The sequence below is a fragment of the Lissotriton helveticus genome, chromosome 1_1, assembly GCF_964261635.1.
Source record: "Lissotriton helveticus chromosome 1_1, aLisHel1.1, whole genome shotgun sequence".
Classification (NCBI taxonomy): Eukaryota; Metazoa; Chordata; class Amphibia; order Caudata; family Salamandridae; genus Lissotriton; species Lissotriton helveticus.
Window position 1 is genome coordinate 637,588,267 of NC_136057.1, and position 18,085 is coordinate 637,606,351.

Below are 18,085 nucleotides of genomic sequence, written 5' to 3' on the forward strand. Positions count from 1 at the left end.
GAAACACAGCCTCTGATATTAAAAACTGTTGATATAAAACAATTTAGTTTGTACAGACTACCTTTTAATCCTTAGGCAATCATAAATTCACAATGTAGCTGAATGAAGCATGGAGGGAAGAGAATAACTGATGTACAAAGAGCTTTAAGAGGTAGGATTGTTTTTTCCTACTGCTGGGTCTTAGACGGTCATGACAGGTTCTGTACTTATGTTCGTTAATGGACTGTGTTTTGTTTTAAATGTTGGAGTTCAGTCCTGGCAGATGCTCCCTGGGCGAAGTGCTGTTGGCATCACTTCTAGTGTTCTGCAATAAATGACATGGAGTCTAGTAAACAATAGTGCTTGAGGCTTCTTAGGGTCTCTTTATGGGTCCTTAAAGGAGTTAAGACGGTAATAAGACAGAATATTGAGGGTAAAAAATCCGACCTAGCATAATATTGAGTTAAAAATATCATGTAATGGAAATATCGAATGCTAGAATATCGATTAGAAGGTAAGTAATATCGAATTGTTTGAAAAATATAGAACTTATTAATATCGTTTGCAGAAATATCGTTGTTTAAAATATCGATTATTTAATTTTTATGTATTTTAGAATATATTTTAAATGTATGTGATGTATATTTGATATAAGTATTGTTTATGTTTTTTTAATATATGTGTAACATTGTTGCAGTTATTAATTTCATTTTAATTACCTTTTGAGGTTTTTAGTTCTGTAGCGGGTTGTGGGGTTATAGGGGAATAGGGTGGGAAGTCATTTAATTATAATAAATTCATGATTTTTTAAAATGTATTAATATTTATTTAATTAAGATTTTATAATGTTAATTGTGTTTGTAATTTTTTGGGGGTAAATGTTAGGTGCGGGTGTGGGGTTTATAGGGGTAAAGGGTGGGAAGTAATTTATTTTAATTAATTAATAATTAACTGTTAATTAACATTAATTAATTGACAATTGTGGTAATTGTGTAATTAATTTTAGGTGTGGGTTGATGGGGTAAAGGGTGGGAAGTAATTTATTTTGAATTAATTAATAATTAATTGTTAATTAACATTAATTAATTAATTGACAATTAATTATGGTAATTGTGTAATTAATTTTAGGTGCAGGTTGTGGTGTTTATAGGGGTAAAGGGTGGGAAGTAATTTATGTTTAGTTGATCATTAATCTTAATTAATTGATATATAATTAGGGTAATTAAATAGGTTTATATTTTTGTGTGTGGGTTTTAATTTTACAGGTGTAAAGGGTCATGGGTAAATTAATAATACAGACTGTTCTTCGTCAGGTATACAAGGTCGTATTCCTGTCGAAGAACAGTCTGTATTTCATTTATGCTCTATATGGTATAGCTTATAAAACCCCTGCCATTGGGGTCATTGGAGTGCCAAGGGGGACGTCCCCTATTAGGGTACGCTGTTTTTATACTGATTACTATACTCTTGGATCAGAGAGTGATACCATGTGTGCACCCTACAAACTGAATACTCTGAGTATCACGGATAACGAGTTGTGCGTGTTCTCCCACTCAAATAGGGAACATATTCAAATACTTCCTTCACTTTTGCTACATCATTGAAAACCAGCTTCTCAAACTTGAGTACCTCACTCAGCATGGAGAGACTCGGAGGGTTAAAGGTACAGTGGGGACGTAAAACCGTATTGCTATTAAGAATGTAATTGGGTTTGTCTTGGGAAAATACATGAAATCGAAGGGCTTTATTACGAGTCTGGCGGGCCATGGACCATCAGACTTGTGGAGATGTGGCGGTCTTCCGACCGCCCCATTATGACCAGGGCTGTCGGGCTGCCCTGCGACCACCGCAACTTCCAGGGGTCAGAGATGCCTGATGGTGCTGCAGCAGCCTTGAGGGCGTAATATGCATGGTGGGGCTGCTGTGGCTCACCATGCAAATTATCAGTTTCCTAACCGCCACACTTTTCTTGGCGGTGCGACCGCCATTAAAAGTGTGGGGATGAGGACAAAAGGTGGCCCTACAGGGCCCCCATGTGCCTCTGAGCCATGTGGATGCACACAGAGAGGAACAACATGTGCCCCTGTGTGCATGCAAACCAGTACCTGCACAACACGGACTGCAGCAGTACATGCCATGCACGTACTGCCTTTGACGTTCCCATTGCGGTGCCTATTTCATAGGCACCGCCCTGGGAACACCAAAGAACCACCCACCAGTCAGGAGAAAACTCTGAGTCTGGCGGGCAGCTCAAACATGGGTTGGGCGGTGCGGCCGTCCTGCTCCCGCACAGCCAAACTCACAATAAGTCCCTAATTCTCTACAAATATTTTAGTAAGCCTTCCCGTGTTTGAAAAAAAAACCACTTCTTTCAGTAGGACCAAAAGTAAGGCCTCTGCTTAGGAGGTCAAGGTGTGTTTGGACAACTTGAAAATGGAAATTGTAGATTGGGTTGATTTTCTTTTAACCCAATGGTTGTTGTTTCTGAAGCTATTATGGGAACCCCCACTGATAATGTTTTCATCTTGTCCTTAGCTCTCCCATGTATTGATAATATTGATGGCCCGGAACCCATCCCCTGTCCTGGCTTATTCCCCTGTTGTTGGTGTTCTAAAAAAGCTGCACTGTTCTTAGTGTTGGCGTGTTGGAGGAACTAGTTCTTTCAAGTGGGTCTTTTGTCTAACTATTGGAGGATTCTGAAAAAGTCACAGACTTCTGATTTGTGGATCTCCCCCATGGAAGTTATTGTGTTTTAGGTGAGGGCTGTTCATAAATATCATCTGAAAGGTATAGATAGACTTTTTCTTTGGCATAATTTATTATGTCTTTCTGTACTTTATTCATTTTTTAAGTTTACTTAATTAATCCAACGTCAATAATTGTTTCTTCAAGTTGGTCAAGGGCTCAATTTGCCACCACTAAAGTGTCTGTCCCTCTGATAATTATTTTGTTACGCTATTTCTTCTAGTTCTTTTTTACTCTGCTCTAACGACATGTCGATGCCAAGCACCATTCAATGACTTGAGCATGTAGTAGCTAGATGACTAAAGCATGTCAGGAATTTGGGGTCATTGACATTGGTTGGTGCTGGCTGAGTGCTGACACGGGTTTTGTCCTCTCTGCTATCTTGTTGGCAAAGACCCTCATACTGCCTGCTGTTTTCTGCTACTGAGGGGCAGGCAACTTTGAGAACCCTCTTTCCCATTACTCATATAGTAACTGCGATTTGTAGTTGGCTGTAGGTCTTGGCATGCACATTAATCCTCCCATTTAACTGGTGTGGCCTGTAAGAACTGGAACATTGGAAGATTAGGACTCTGAAGATCATCTCATGCTTTAGCAGGGTAATCCTGATACCACATGCGACTGGAGTACCAGAGGCAATTATTTTGCCGCCCTATGTTCTGAGGGAGAGCATCAGTGAACCAATCACTGTTCGCCAGCCATGTTGAGGTATTTGATAAATCTTGGCTGTCTGTAGTTGCCAGGGCCGGACTGGGAACCAAAACCGGCCCTGGCAAAGTGCTGGGCCGGCCCCCCCGCCCCCAGGGCGGGAGGGGGGCGAGCGCTTTGCCAGGGCCGCTTTTCAGCCGGTTTTGTTACAGGGCCGATTTTGTAGCTATGCTGCAAAAACGGCTCTGCAACAAAAACGGTCCCCAGGGCCCAAAACCGGCCCCCACCCTTGCGGCCGACCGGGGGATTGCCCGGTGCCCACAACGGCCAGTCCGGGCCTGGTAGTTGCAACCCTACAGAGTTTGCATCCAGCTACAGCTACGAGCATTGTAGTGGTCCTCAGTTGTGAAGCCTTCTGCTTCGAGGTACTCTTGGATGGCTTGTTGAGGCCCACACTTAGCGTTTCTTCCCCCAGCCCTTTTAGAATTTGATGACCCTAAAATTACAACAATAAAGTGCGTGCAACATAATAAATGACAGGTATACTTTTTGTGGATAAGCTATGTCGCAGTTTATTAGCTTACGGGCGATCCAGGTGTCGATGATGGGTTCCTTGAATGGCCAACAGCCATCCTGAGAAAGCTAGAGCTCTTGGTTGGTTGTTTTCCACACCAACTCAGTTAGATTCTTTACAGCTCGTTCCTTACAGTAGGTTGCCACCCTACCCTGGGAGGTGACCCCTTGTGATCCCTCCTGGTCCACTTCTCCCCTCCTGACACGCAGAGGCCATAAACTAAAGGGGATGACCCACCTTCCCCTCCTACGGTGGCCCAATGGGCTCTTCTACCCATGCAGCAGGGGAGCAACACTAGGATGCTGTCTCCTCTATCTCGCCCTGCGTGGGACGTGGTCAGTTGCATTGCTGTCATTTGGTGGCCCTGTGATCGATAAACTGGTGCCTTACAAAAGTGAGCCTTTCACTTAATAAGAGTCTTTTCGCCATGAATGTAAGGTGTTCTATTCTGGTCAAAGTAAATGACAAGATAACTCAGTGGGTTCATGGTGAATAATTCTGTGTGCACTTTGCAGGCGACCCACCATTGTGATGTTGTCTGGATCCAATCACTTTTTCCTGCTTCGGAGGTTCATGCAATTAATTCCTCTAAATGTGGGCGATAATGTTCGGAATGCTAAAAACGTGCAAATCTGCGGCAATATGGTATTAATAGAGTTACAATTATTATCTTACATTTGAGAAACGTTCATATTTTCAAAATCTGAAATATTACAAAGCACACATTGCTATGAGTCATTCTGAAAATTGCCTTTTCTCGCCTCTCCTGAGATGGATGTTGTGATTCTCACCTCACACTGCGGCTCATTTTGCACTGAAAAGGGAAGTCAGGAAACATGGGCTCGGTGAGGTGTGCGTGACGTCGCCTGCATTTCCAAAGCTGGACTATGAGCCACGCGCTGTTTTAGTAAATTGGATATTTGGAAAACACATTTTTGATTGTGAGTGTGTTTTGCTATGTTATTGCACCGGGCACCAGGGTGCTGCTGCACGTGAGAGCATTATGTAGATCGGAATAGATGAGCGGCATGTCTTGAAAATCAAGAGCGAGCAGGAAGGGGTGAGATGAATGTGTGAGACGCCTGCAGAGATGTTTTGGAAGACAGGAAGAAGGTGGGACATAAAAAACAAAGGGATGTGAAAAAAATAGTATTTATGGAAATGATCATTCGACTTGTTAGTTCCACAACCTGTAAGCTAATGCTTTTCTCTCACGTTATGTCCTCCACTTGCAAAGCCGTCAGTTAGTCTGGCTACTTACTGAAAACATAAAATACATTTAGCCTTCTGGAGAGACACCACCTAAGGGAATCTGAGCACTCTCTACCTTTATAAACAAGCACTTTAAAATGACCCCGGGATGGACCTCAGCAATGAGAAGAGATTCTACATCCCCATCACTAGGAACTCAAGATGGTCTCCTTGGCATAGAGACTTCAAATGGGAAACACTTGCACCCACTTGACTTAATTCCAGATTGGATGGTCAAGATTTCCTCAAACATCCAAAATCTGATCACGGAGAATGGCCTACTTCTGCCGACCAGCACAGAGTCCGAGCACACACATCCTCCTCAATGCCCGCCACAGTGGAACGCCTCCCAAAAAGAACAGCATCGGACCAAAGATAGGGAAGATAGAAAACCGGAGAATCGTTGCCTTCTCTCAGGTACATTCCCATGCATGAAATTCAAGAAACCGCACTTAACGTGTTTGAATGACATTTAATAAAGACATCCAAAGTTCAGTCATCCAAGCATAAAGTGACTCGCCATTTTCCAGTTAGACACTTTGGGCCACATGTAGGTAATGAAGATTTACCGATTCTAAAATACCGAAATTTAACCGATTCTGGATTTTAGAATCGGTAAATGGGATGTAGGTATTTATTCGGTAAGTATTACCGAATCTGTAAGATTCGGTAATTACCGAATCGAAATTAACCGATTCGGTAATTCTCATTCATTCCTATGGGCCTGGAGGCCCATAGGAATGAATGTGAATTACCGAATCGGTAAATACCGATTCGGTAAAAGGGGGAACACATTGAAGGGTGGCAGGGTGTCACTTTGACACCCTGTTGCACCCCATAATCGTGCTTGTGTGCACATGTGGCACACATACATGCCCTAAGGGCATGTATATCTGCCACATGGCACAGTTGAAAATGCACAGATTTGCATTTTCAAAGGCATTCGGTATTTACCACCAACTTATAGTTGGTGGTAAATAACAAATCCTTAAAGCACATAAGCACTCTTAAATGTGTTTCCTACATGCCATTTACCGATTTGGTAAATACCGAATCAGTAAATAATGATTCGGTAAGTACAGAATCGGTAAATACCGATTCGTTATTTACCGAATCATCACCTACATAGCAAATAGCTCAATACCGGTCGGTAAGCCTGAACTTTACCGAATTTTGGGTTTACCGACCGGTAATGAGCCACCTACATCGGGCTCTAAGTCTCTAAAGACACATTTGGCACAAAAGCGAGTTTATAATACCTAAGAACATTCTGCATATTTTGTTGTACCCAGGAAAATGTTAGCTTTGGATTGCACGACTAGTATGATGCAGGGAATTCCCATTCTTGTCTGACTTTTGGATATACAACTATTTAGTCACTGTGACATATGAGTTATCAACTGCTGCTCAATCCTTTTAAACATTCATTTTCTGACTGTGACCAATCCTATAGACCCTGTAACAAAATGTCTTAAAATTGACGATTAGGTAAGAAATGTTATAAATAGAACAACTGTTATTGTTGTATATTGTAGGTGCGCAGTATAGTGCTCTTCTTGCATAAATCAAAGTCATTATTTATACATTATAGATAGATACGTCATCTAATTATGGTTCACAAGCACACTTTAACTATGTGTTAGTACTGAAAATGTTATTTCATATAAAATGTGGACTAATCTTGTGTTTCGGAAGTAACTTTGTCTAAATTAACCTGATTATTGCCTAGTTATAAAATGGACTACAGGGGTTGAAATATCGATTCTTTATGTACGTCAGATTATACTACATAATGTTGTACTTGCACAATTACATAAATTACAGACTTACAATTAACTAAAACCAAAATATGCAGCAGTCAGAAACAATTTATAACTTATACCTCTTACATTCAGGAGACATATCTGCTATGAGTGCAGGGGCATGACTCAGGCCCCCGGCAACCCCCGTGGTGTGGGGGGCCCCAAACTCCAGGGGGCCCCTTCAGCACAGCACTCTGGCTGCAGAGCTCCTGGTTGAGCCCGGAGGGGGCCCGTCCACATGCCTTGCAGGGAGGCCCCCTCAAGTTTCGGTACGCCAGTGTATGAGTGCTGTCCATCACCCGAACTATACAGCCAAAAAACACAGCCATCACCAAATGAACAGGCATGAAATAACTGAAAAGATCTGTCACGGACCGCTGGACGATTTGGAGGACTTTGACATAGTTCACCACTGCCAGTCCCCTCTCACAAAGGCACTCCAATTCGGGATGATAAAAAAATGCCCGTCCCAACAGATCTCTCCACTTCTCTCTCCCTCCACCCATACCAGGTCAGGCCCACAACTATATACAAAATCTGAGATTGGACAACCCAATGCAGTAACCAACTAAGCAGACTATATCATATGAAATACCATACAGGTACTTGCAGAGCTGGTCATTGCTAGCAGCATAATGAAAACCATAAAAACTGTGGTCTGTTTCTCACACGTCATCACCCAACATACTGCTACGCGATGCAGCCCATAACACGATAACTGCACCTAGGCGGTCACTACGCACAACATGGAAACACTTCCCACATAGAATCAAAACAATTTCATTGTACCAACCCCACACCCTATACGGTGTAGTGTGCTTCTCATGAAGCAATAAGTGCTGTATAAATGCTGCCATACAATACAAAATTTAGCGGTGTTTTGTTCTGCATGATGTATTTTCACCCCTCATCCTTTTTCTGGATTGGTCACCACTGTTTTTGCACTTTTTGCATAATTTCAACATTCCCAAATGTTTTTGACATTACCTGTATTTACAATAGTTATGACTAGTTAAGCTAACCTGTATATTTTTCAGGCCTCTATCTATTTCCTTCAATGATATGTTTGTGGATGTTTTCTCACCATAAATATTGGATTAGTATAAGCAAAAGAACTCCATCATGTTGATTATATTTGATAACCAGTTCCCATATGGAATATGTTGTTTTCCCTGTGCTCTAATACTGAACCATGACTATGTAATATGGATTTTATGTTCGTCAAAGACATTTTGTGCATAAAGCAAATGTGGTCTTCAAATCTGGATTACCTCACTAACTACTGGTTGAGGGAATCTTCCTTCCTTTAGCACTGTCATAAAATCACTGTGGTCCTGGCAGTCTCATTTAGTCGATTGTAAAGGCATTTGTATTGGTCTCCTAAATAAAACACTGCTCAAGTACCAAATCTAAACCTATAGAAATGTAAATGTATGTGTCTTGTAAAGCGCACTGCTGCCCTGAGGCGTCGTGGCGCTGTAGACCGCTGGGGAACCCGTCCTGGCTATCCCTGTGAGATGGTCCCTACTGGGTATCTCCAAGGTGAAACCAGGCATCCCCGGCGAATGTGGGGGGCCGTTGTAGAGATGAGGCAAGATAATGCCCAGAGTTGCAGAGTGTGATCCCTGGTTAGAGTAGGCACCGAGGCGAGAATTATCGAGTCCGCTGACCCTGGTCCACGACCCTGCCGCGTCAGGATTTGAACCCTGGTCCCGGGCCGTTCTCTGCTTCCGGGTCTGCCGCCTCTAACCAGTGAGCCACACCACTCCACCTCTAGTTTACTGTGATACAGTGGTCTCCATATAGTCCACTTCTGATGTAATTCTCAAAACAGTCCAAGCAACAGCATTCTGCTGTTCCACAAGAAGCACAGCGAAGCACAAAGTAGTTATCTTCAGTAACAGTGACTAAGGCAATATGTTATTTTTTAAACCAACATTTTGGGGGCTTTTATCAACTTTTATTTTTAGATTGTTGAGGGCGCTGGAGGCTCCCCAACAATAAAGTCTTGTATAAACCATGACGAAACAAAACAAGCATTGACAAAGCCAAAAGGCTAGCTCTGACAGCAAATGCCAGAGCTATTGGCTTTGCCACTGTGGGTTTTTAGGTCTGGCTTAAACACAGTTTTAGCTATTTTGCATCCTCATGTTTTCCAAAAGCAATCATACAAAAATACATGTATAGAGTCTCTCAATCAACATTCTTTATCCAATGGTTTATTCAAATGTCACTCCAATAATGCTCCTTCCTACCACAGCACATAGTACAAATCAATAGACCAACCTGCTTCAGCCATTGGCTACCTTCTGCTGTATTTTGCCCTTGTGTGTGCATACATAAACCTAGAAAATACTTCTCCAAGAATAGAACTTTCAGATATTTGTACTTCTCAGTAACACTAGTCCCTCTGTATACTAGGGTGTCATCAACTATTTCTACAGCGCTCAAGACACATTTTTGTAATGTTGACTCATCACTATCAACCACCTTGGGTGTATTTATGTATTCTTTAGAAAAGCCAGCACAGGTCATTAGGGGGGCAAGAGTGGATATGCAATTTTATGTTGAAGCCACATCCCCACATCTTTCTGATCGACATTTCAAGCAATTGTGTCTGACTTGAGAGGGACACCTGCAAAGACTTGAAGAACTGCAGAAGTTTTGCAGCCCTTGCACTTCTTTCCCATATGTTGGTATTGCAGTTACATATATTCATTGTTTGCAAAAATTTCAGGATGTCAGAGTCAACCTGGAATGGCTGTGCAGTTGCCGTTCTCCACTGTGGTTCACATCCTAATTCCTAAAAAGAAAAAAAAAAGTTTTATGGTGCAAGTCAGACATGGCGAAATAAAATCTTCCTGAAGTTAAGGTCTTTGTTTATTGCACTTATTCGAGGAAAACGTGGACGTAGGTACACAGCTGTGCACTATGTATTTTCTTAAGATGTCAAGATTCTGTGCCTTTTGCATAAGTCTTTCTTCCAAAGTGCAAGTATACACCCTGGAAAGGTTTTGCTATTGTGGTACTCTTTTGTGAGGACCTCTGTGGTTAGTACGCTACATATCTTCTTTATGAAGGTGATAGGACATCATAAACTCTGAAATTAAATCAAATCAGTATAGTGCAACAAGCTTCCATTTCTATTGCACTCTTATGTGAGCTGCTCTGTTGGCAGTATAACACAACCATAGCTTTCCATCTTTATAGTACTCTTCTGTAAGGACCTATGCCAGTAGTAGAGTGCAAAAAGTTTTCCATGTATATTGGACTCCTCTGTTAGAACCTCTGTTGGTAATATAGTGCAACTGCAACTTTCGATCTTCATTGTATGGATCTGTGAATGCCTCTCTTGGTAGTAGAGTGCAACAAGTTTTTCATCTACATTGTACTCTTCTGTGTGTCCTGTGTTGGCAGTATAACACAACTGAAGCTTTCCACCTCCATTGTAAGGAGCTCACCATAGTAAGGAGCTCACCAATATCAAAGCACGCTCTGCTTCTCGCTCCCAGGGCCTTGTCTCGCAGCCTCCCACGTGCATTGCTGGAAGCGTCAATAATACACTCACACAGATCTTTTCCCATATGGAACAGAAACTTGACTCACTGGCTAAGGATATAGCTCACTTAGGACGTGACATCTCAAAACAGGCTAAGCTATCCAACAATCACCCCCAAGAGTTTTAAATTACTTCCACATTGGCTCTCCTACCACACCCTCTAAACACTCCTCCTGGATCTACACTCCTTTAGGTCATCTGTCCCATGGACCCCATTATGCTCTCCGCACCCTATCTGATCTCGAAGCCGCTGCTCTCAGCGAATACTACCATACTAAACTACAGACTAGGTCTCCTCAACTCCCCTCACTATCACAGTAATTGTGAGCGTAAATAGAATCCCCACAACTAGCAACAAACCTAGACCGCCAGCTCAACTCACCACCATTCAAACTCTTCCTGTCTCTCTGGAAAAGACCTGCCATATCTCTTGCATGCTCTTCAGCTGTAGATCAGCAGCCAAACACACTACTGATATCTCTGAATCTATTCTCAGGGAAAAAATAGATATAGCTTTCCTCACAGAATCCTGGCTTAATCAACATGCCACCCCTATTCTCGACCTGCTAACCCCTCCCGGGTAAACTATCATTAGACAGGACAGACCTAAAAGATCTGGTGGACATCTAGCCATAATTCACAAAATAGGAATCCACGCTAAGTAACGCAAAATACTTAACCTTTGAATATCTTGGGGCAGAACTTATAGCCAAAGGCTCTCATCCTATCAAATTCCAAACCATCTACCATCCTCCTGGTGACCAATCCCCCTCTGAAGAAGTGTTTTCAGACCTTATTACTAGGTTCACCTTAACAGACACAAAGGATGTGTCCCTGGGCAATTTCAACATTCCTTGGAACAATACAGAAGACACCTCAGTGTGAATACATACAAACGTTCTGGATATTAATGACCTACATCAACTCTGCAATGAACATACACACATCAAAGGCACCACCCTAGATGCGATTATCACAAAAAAATGACCTGATCTCCATCAGCTCCATATCATCTATTGATTGGCCAGACCACCATTTAATTATTTTAAATATCAATACCACAGTCAGACCCCCTCCCAGATGTTACTAAGAATCCTAAGCAATTAACCAGAAATATCAAACAAGTTCCAATTCTTGAACTTAAATCCAAGATTCGTGAACAACTACAGCATCTCCCCCTCTTGTACACAGCTGAAGCGCTCACTTCACACTACTACTCATTGATCTCGGATGTTCTCGATTAAGTAGCCCTGCCTAAACTAAAACAACTGAGAGCTACAAAATCAAAACCATGGTTTAATTCAGATCTCAACAGTGAAAGAAAAAAATTCAGTCAAGCAGAAAGGACTTGAAGACAAAACCCTTTGACTGCTTACCTAGCTTTGCTTAGAACTACAAGGCTATCATACAAAAAAACACATCTTTAGAGAAAAAGCCTCCTTCTTCCACACCAACTGACCTGTGCAAACAATAGAACCAGGGAGCTCCATGTCTGACCCCCCTCTTGCTTTAATCGCCACTAATGAATGATGGAAGAAATTGCTAGCTTTTTCTCTGATAAAGTCGCCAAAATTGGGCAATCCTTCTTACAAGTCTCCTCTTTTTCCTCCGTCCTTACCTTCCTCTCCGAACCACCTCATCTTACGGCAGCTCCACCTCCAGTTCCCATTGCTGACCAAATGACACCTAAAGATACTAAAAGCTATCTCAGTCATTTCAAACTGGAAAACAACGCCCACTGGTCTGACTTCAAACCCTTGACTGAAAAGGAAGTCTTCAATATAATCAGGAATCTAAAGCCATCTGTCCACACCAAGGACCCCCTTACATCTACAATGGTGCAAAATCTCAACCACATCATCGCCCGGTTTTGAACGCTAATCATCAACACATCTCTCACCACGGGCTGTGTACTAATCTCTCTCCAACGAGGACACATCACACCCATTTCCCAAAATCCCAGGGCTGACCCTAACGATCTCAACAACTTCAGAACTATCTCAAACCTCCCATTCCTATCCAAGACCTTGAACAATTGTGTCTTACAGCAACTTAATCAGCATATATGAAAATGCACCCTTCTGGACACCTTCCAATCGAGGTTCAGAAAAGGCTGTAGTACTGAAACGGCCATGCTCAATATATCTGATGACATACACAGATCCTTAAATGAGAGGGACGGTTGCCTACGTATCCTACTTGACTTATTGGCTGCGTTCGATACTGTTAATCACCCAGCCATACCTGTATCCCTGAAGTTTCACTTCGGCATCAATAGCATCGTCTTGAAATGGTTCACATGCTACCTACAAAACCGTTCGCAACAAATCAAAATCAACTCATGTCTATCTAAACCAACACGGGTAAATCTTGGAGTGCCTCAGGTCGCAATTCTATCCCCCTCGCTATTCAATCTCTTCATGGAACCCCTTATGGTCATCTTGAAGCAGGCAGGTATCAAATATCAACTGTATGCTGATGACACTCAACTTTACTACAAAATCAAATCACCCAGTGATATTCGACATTTTAACGCCACACTGATCAAGCTACAATCCTGGTTTTGCTCTAATCACCTAAAGCTAAACCCCATCATACCAGAAGTAATTCTATTCTCCCCTAAAAGCATCCACCTACCAATCTATGAATGGCTCAATTACCTGAACGTGTTAAATTGCTCTCTCACTCTATCCAACTTCGAAAAGTCACTTGGCTTCTTCCTGAACAACAACATCAAAGGAGCGATGTATACACACTAAAAACATTAAGAAAATTAAACCTTTCATTCCTGCCAATGATTTCAAGATTGTAGTGCAATCTTTGGTCCTAGTCTATCTTAATGCCATTCTCACTGGGATGCCCAAAACTCATCTCACCCCCCCTCCCTTAGATCAGTTCTTAACTTGGCAGCCCGGCTCATTTCAGACATCAAGCGATTTGAACACATCACACCTGCCCTCAAGAGCCTCAACTGGCCTCACATTGAAGGAAGATGTACTTACAAGACTGCCTGCATCATCCACAAAGCACCTCACTCACACACCCAACTACTTACGAAAGCTGGGACTACCAAATCTCTGAGAAGCTGAAACTCACTTTTGCTCATACCTCCCTATCTAAAAAAATCAGCAACCAAGTCTCTCTCTTTTTCTGGAAATGCTCCGAGCATATGGAACTCTTTACCTTCGATGCAAACTCTCCTTCCCTTGCTTCAAAAGCAACCTGAAACTCCTCCTCCTCAACAAATACTTTAACTCCTAGATTATTGATCTTGGTTAATTATTGCTTGTACAGGTCTAGTCCCTACAATCATAGTCGGCTGCTTATTTGTGTATTCTGTCTATTTGATCCTCTTGAATTGCTTCTCTTGTTTTTTGGCACTACTTTTACTTTCTCTGATGTTTACTATTATCTATTTGAATTCTCGCCTCATTTGTGTTTGCATGCCAGAGTTACTGTATTTCTGTTCACGAATATGTAAAGCGCTCCGATACCTTCTGTGAGGACCTCTTTTGCTAGTGCAGTTCAACGGTGGCTTTCAAACACCCTTGTGTTCTCCTCTGAGGAAAACCATTTGCAGTATACTGCAACACGTTTTCCCTCTCTTTCCTTTGTGCTCTCCTGTGAAGGCATCTGTAGGCTGCATAGTGACATTTCAGCTTCCCAGGACTTATTCGAGGAAGTGGATAACTGGACCTATATACAGGGCAATGCTGTATGCATTTTCTCAAGATGTCAACTTTATCAGTGCACACTCGTGTCTTTATTTTGCATGGTGCAAGTAGGGTTTCACCTTCACACAGAATAAATGTGGAGGTGCATGACTCACTTTTCCCAAGTTTATTTATGAGTAGGGCAAGAATGCCAGATTTGTTCTAGTAGTGCTATTCCTGTGTAAAGTTATTCAAAATGATTGCCCATTACAGGATGCAGGGAAAAGATGCAACTGAGTGAACCATTCAGTGCTCGTCCTGGAAAAACTGAAAGTGCTGCCATCCATCTGAATTTTACGCCCCCTCCTTCGGCATTAGAGACTGTTTAGTTCAGCTTCAGTTCTCTCTTTCCAATACATTATAATGTTATGTGAGCAGACCTATCTTCCCTTTAGAACAACTGCAGTCTTCCATATTCCGAGGACATATGTAAGTAGTATAGGACAGAGACAGCTTACATGCAGGACATCTTCGGGATATATATTGCAACTTCAGCTTTCTATCAATTGTATTCTTGTTTAAGGACATCTGCCCACTGTAAAGTAAAACTGCAGCTTTCCTGTTCCTAGCTTGATTGCCAACTAGGTAAGAAGAGGGCTGACCATTTACATCTTTGGGTGTCCAGAGACTCATGTCTCCTAGTCAATGACAAAAGCAAATATAACATTCCTGCTGCTGTGGAAAGCAAAAGGAAATTACTTTGTATATACAATCCATGAACAAGATTTAAAAAAATGTGTGATGACAGAGTAGAGTGTGCTTTTCCGACATAAAATAGTTCTTCGTGCATTCCCAGAAAAAGTATAATGACACATCTAAGCTAGTAGAAAGACATATGAACAGTATGCTTCTGTGAGATTATCCAAGGTGCCTCAAGCCAATAGTGGAAGAAGGCTGACCCGAAGCCGCTTTCTATTTGTACTGAGTATATATTGAATTCAATATGTTTTCCAAAATCGTGTAAGCACCATTACTTGTCTAACCTAATGCTGGTGCAAACAGCATTACATATGAAACCTAAAAACATACACACATTCTCATTATTTTATTAAATGTATAATGCAATCAATATTACCAAATAAAAGACTTAGGGCCTGATTTATATGAGGACAAAAGGGTATCCTTTCTGTCAACCTGAAGGTCTGCCTGCCTCATATAGAGTTGGGGTGAACTTTATTGTGTAGAGGACAAAGACTACTCCATCTTCGCTACCTAAGCCCTCCTCCGATGGCTCAATAGATTAAGGGCTGTTGGGGATTTTATCATGTGTCTGCCCATTTGATTTAGAGTGGGCAGACAAATGGCCAGTATTTAAAGTCCGTCACTGACATGAAATATGTGACAGTATGGGGTTGTAAACTTTTAAATTACCCCCACAGCAGGGAAGAATACTTCCATGGTGAGGGGGGTCACTGTTTTTTTAATTTCAAAAATAAAATCTCTGCTCTGGGATTTTTTTTTTTTTAATAAAAAACTGTAAGTTTGACGGACAGCTCATATTGACAAACCGTTTGTAAACCTTACAATGCCTTTTCAGAAACCGCTGTGGCAGTGGATCCTGGAAATGCAACATATGTCTGCAGGAGCAGTAGACAGCTCTAAATGCAGTGAGTGGAGAAACCTTGCCATAGCAGGAGTAAAGTACTCCACCATGGTGACAGTAATTACTCCATCCGCCAAGACATAATTCAGCTCCACAGTCTAAGTCAGACCTATTGCTTTTGCCAGTGCTTGTTTTCTGTGTTGTCATAGCACGTGGGGTTGCATCCAACAAATGTGATACTATGGCCCAAAAAAAAGAAGGGCCGGGAAAAATGGATCTGGAGCACAAGACCTCTGTGCTGATGCCCCAAGAGACGCTGGTGCTCATACACCTCTCGAAGTGGTGGACCCATAAACAGGAAGTATGCCCGATAGTCCTTTATTACTAACTTTTTGTCATGTTTTCGTTTTGTTGTTCAGAAAAGCACTTGCCAGCTGGAAAACTCCTTTAAAATGCTCAGGGAGGAAGGTGATGTGGTGGGAAGACAGAGATGAAAAAGTCAATGGGCAGATTAAGCCGATTCCAAATCAATGGAAGAGGTGATCATTCTGACACGTGTAGAAGTTTATGCAGTGTGTCTCAAGAGGAAATATCATTCTGTATTAGACACTGCCTTCTCTTAAAAGAAAAACACATTAGGTTACCAGCTCCCTCCAGATACTTATGGACAGTGTTCCCAGCCTTGGACTTTTGTGTGATTGTTTAATGTATTCTTGATGTATAGTCTTGTTTTCCTTCTGATACGGCGGGATTTCTGATCTATTGCTATAAATCTAAATCCCAACTCAGGTCGACTGAACCGTTGATACCTGTCATAGAGTAAAAGGCAATCCACTACTAGGTCAATCAATAAGGACTTACACCACTCCAAAGAACCACCTACTACGAATAAGTTTTAAAAGTTTATTACAAAGCCAAATTTAACTGGAGATACAAACATCTCAAAATAAGGTTCAAAAGATATACTGGTATCAATACAAACAAATATTTTCTAAATGCTTTTAGTCGGCAGAAGAATGTAACCAAAACCAATTCAAAAATCATCAGAGTTGCAAGAATAGACACAAGCTGTAGCTTATGAGTCATTTACAGAAAGGAAGAAAATCCAGATTAGACTGTCCCTACACTAGACTAAGTGACATCCCTACTTAGCAAAATCTTAACCAAACAAGCATTTGCAATGCAATAGGTCTCGCAATAACGCGAGTTTGAGCTATTAGCATTGTGAATGATAATGCCTTTTATTTTTGGTCTGGTTTTTAAAACCTAAATAAAAGGCTTTATTTACAATGACAATAGCTTAAACTTGCGTAAATGCGAGACCTATTGCATTGCAAATGCTTGTTTTTGTTGTGTTCTGGCACTGGGACTGCTGAAGCGGCTCAAAGACTCATGGTGTCTGCACCATGGTGCACAACTAATCCACAAAAGACAAATATGTTCTCCCTCTTCACTAATTATGCATTCTAAAGTTACAGGGGATACAAAAAGTTTTCCAAGACCTGCCCCTTGCAACAAAAAGAAAAACACACCAGGCCCAGAAAAGCAACCGTAGGCTGCTGATGAACTTTCCAAACCTTGGCACAGTGAAGGGTGTGTCCACTGGAACTATTCCCTGCCAGAGACGGGGTAAATGCAGCCTGCACTTACACAGTTGCAAACCCCCTGATGTGAGTAATCGGACAGACAGAAGCACACTGGCAGCCCAGTCAGATGACTGCTGACCGCTGCAGCATTCCTTCCTCATTGCAAATCACGAGCGATGCCTCAAAAAAACAGTGCCCCATACATCCGCGTTTATCTACGGCCCATTCAGAATAATAAAGTTGTAGTGAAGCAGCACGTGGTACCACAGAGGCGATGGAAGGTCAAATCAATCGAATAAGCTTCACTGAAAGTCTTAAATTAAAACTCAGAACTGGAATGATGCACACGTGCACGGGGGGGCATGAACAACATACTTATACAGTATTGTATTTCACATTTGAATAGCACCCTGCTTCCACTAGGGTGCCTCATAGCGCTATAAGCAGGATCCAAAGGTAAGGTAAAGTGTAACACATTAATAAGTACGATGAAAATAATTCATTAGATATAGCACATTGGGATGGTAAAGCAAGTAACTAATGTAACAGATGAACTGTGAACATTGACGCCAAGCCTTTGGAGGAGTCTATTGAGGATTCAGACTTAACAGCCTGCTGTAACTCAGGATCCAGCAATTCACGTCCCATCTGAAAGACGAAATGCGCCTACGGGCCCCTCTCGCAG

At 41.9% G+C, this 18,085-nt stretch overlaps 1 protein-coding gene across 1 annotated transcript in view; it reads left to right on the forward strand.

Annotated features, from left to right (window-relative positions):
* Positions 1-18,085, forward strand: part of CAMK1D (calcium/calmodulin dependent protein kinase ID) — a 1,511,583-nt gene that overhangs the window by 395,323 nt on the left and 1,098,175 nt on the right. The window lies entirely within an intron of this gene.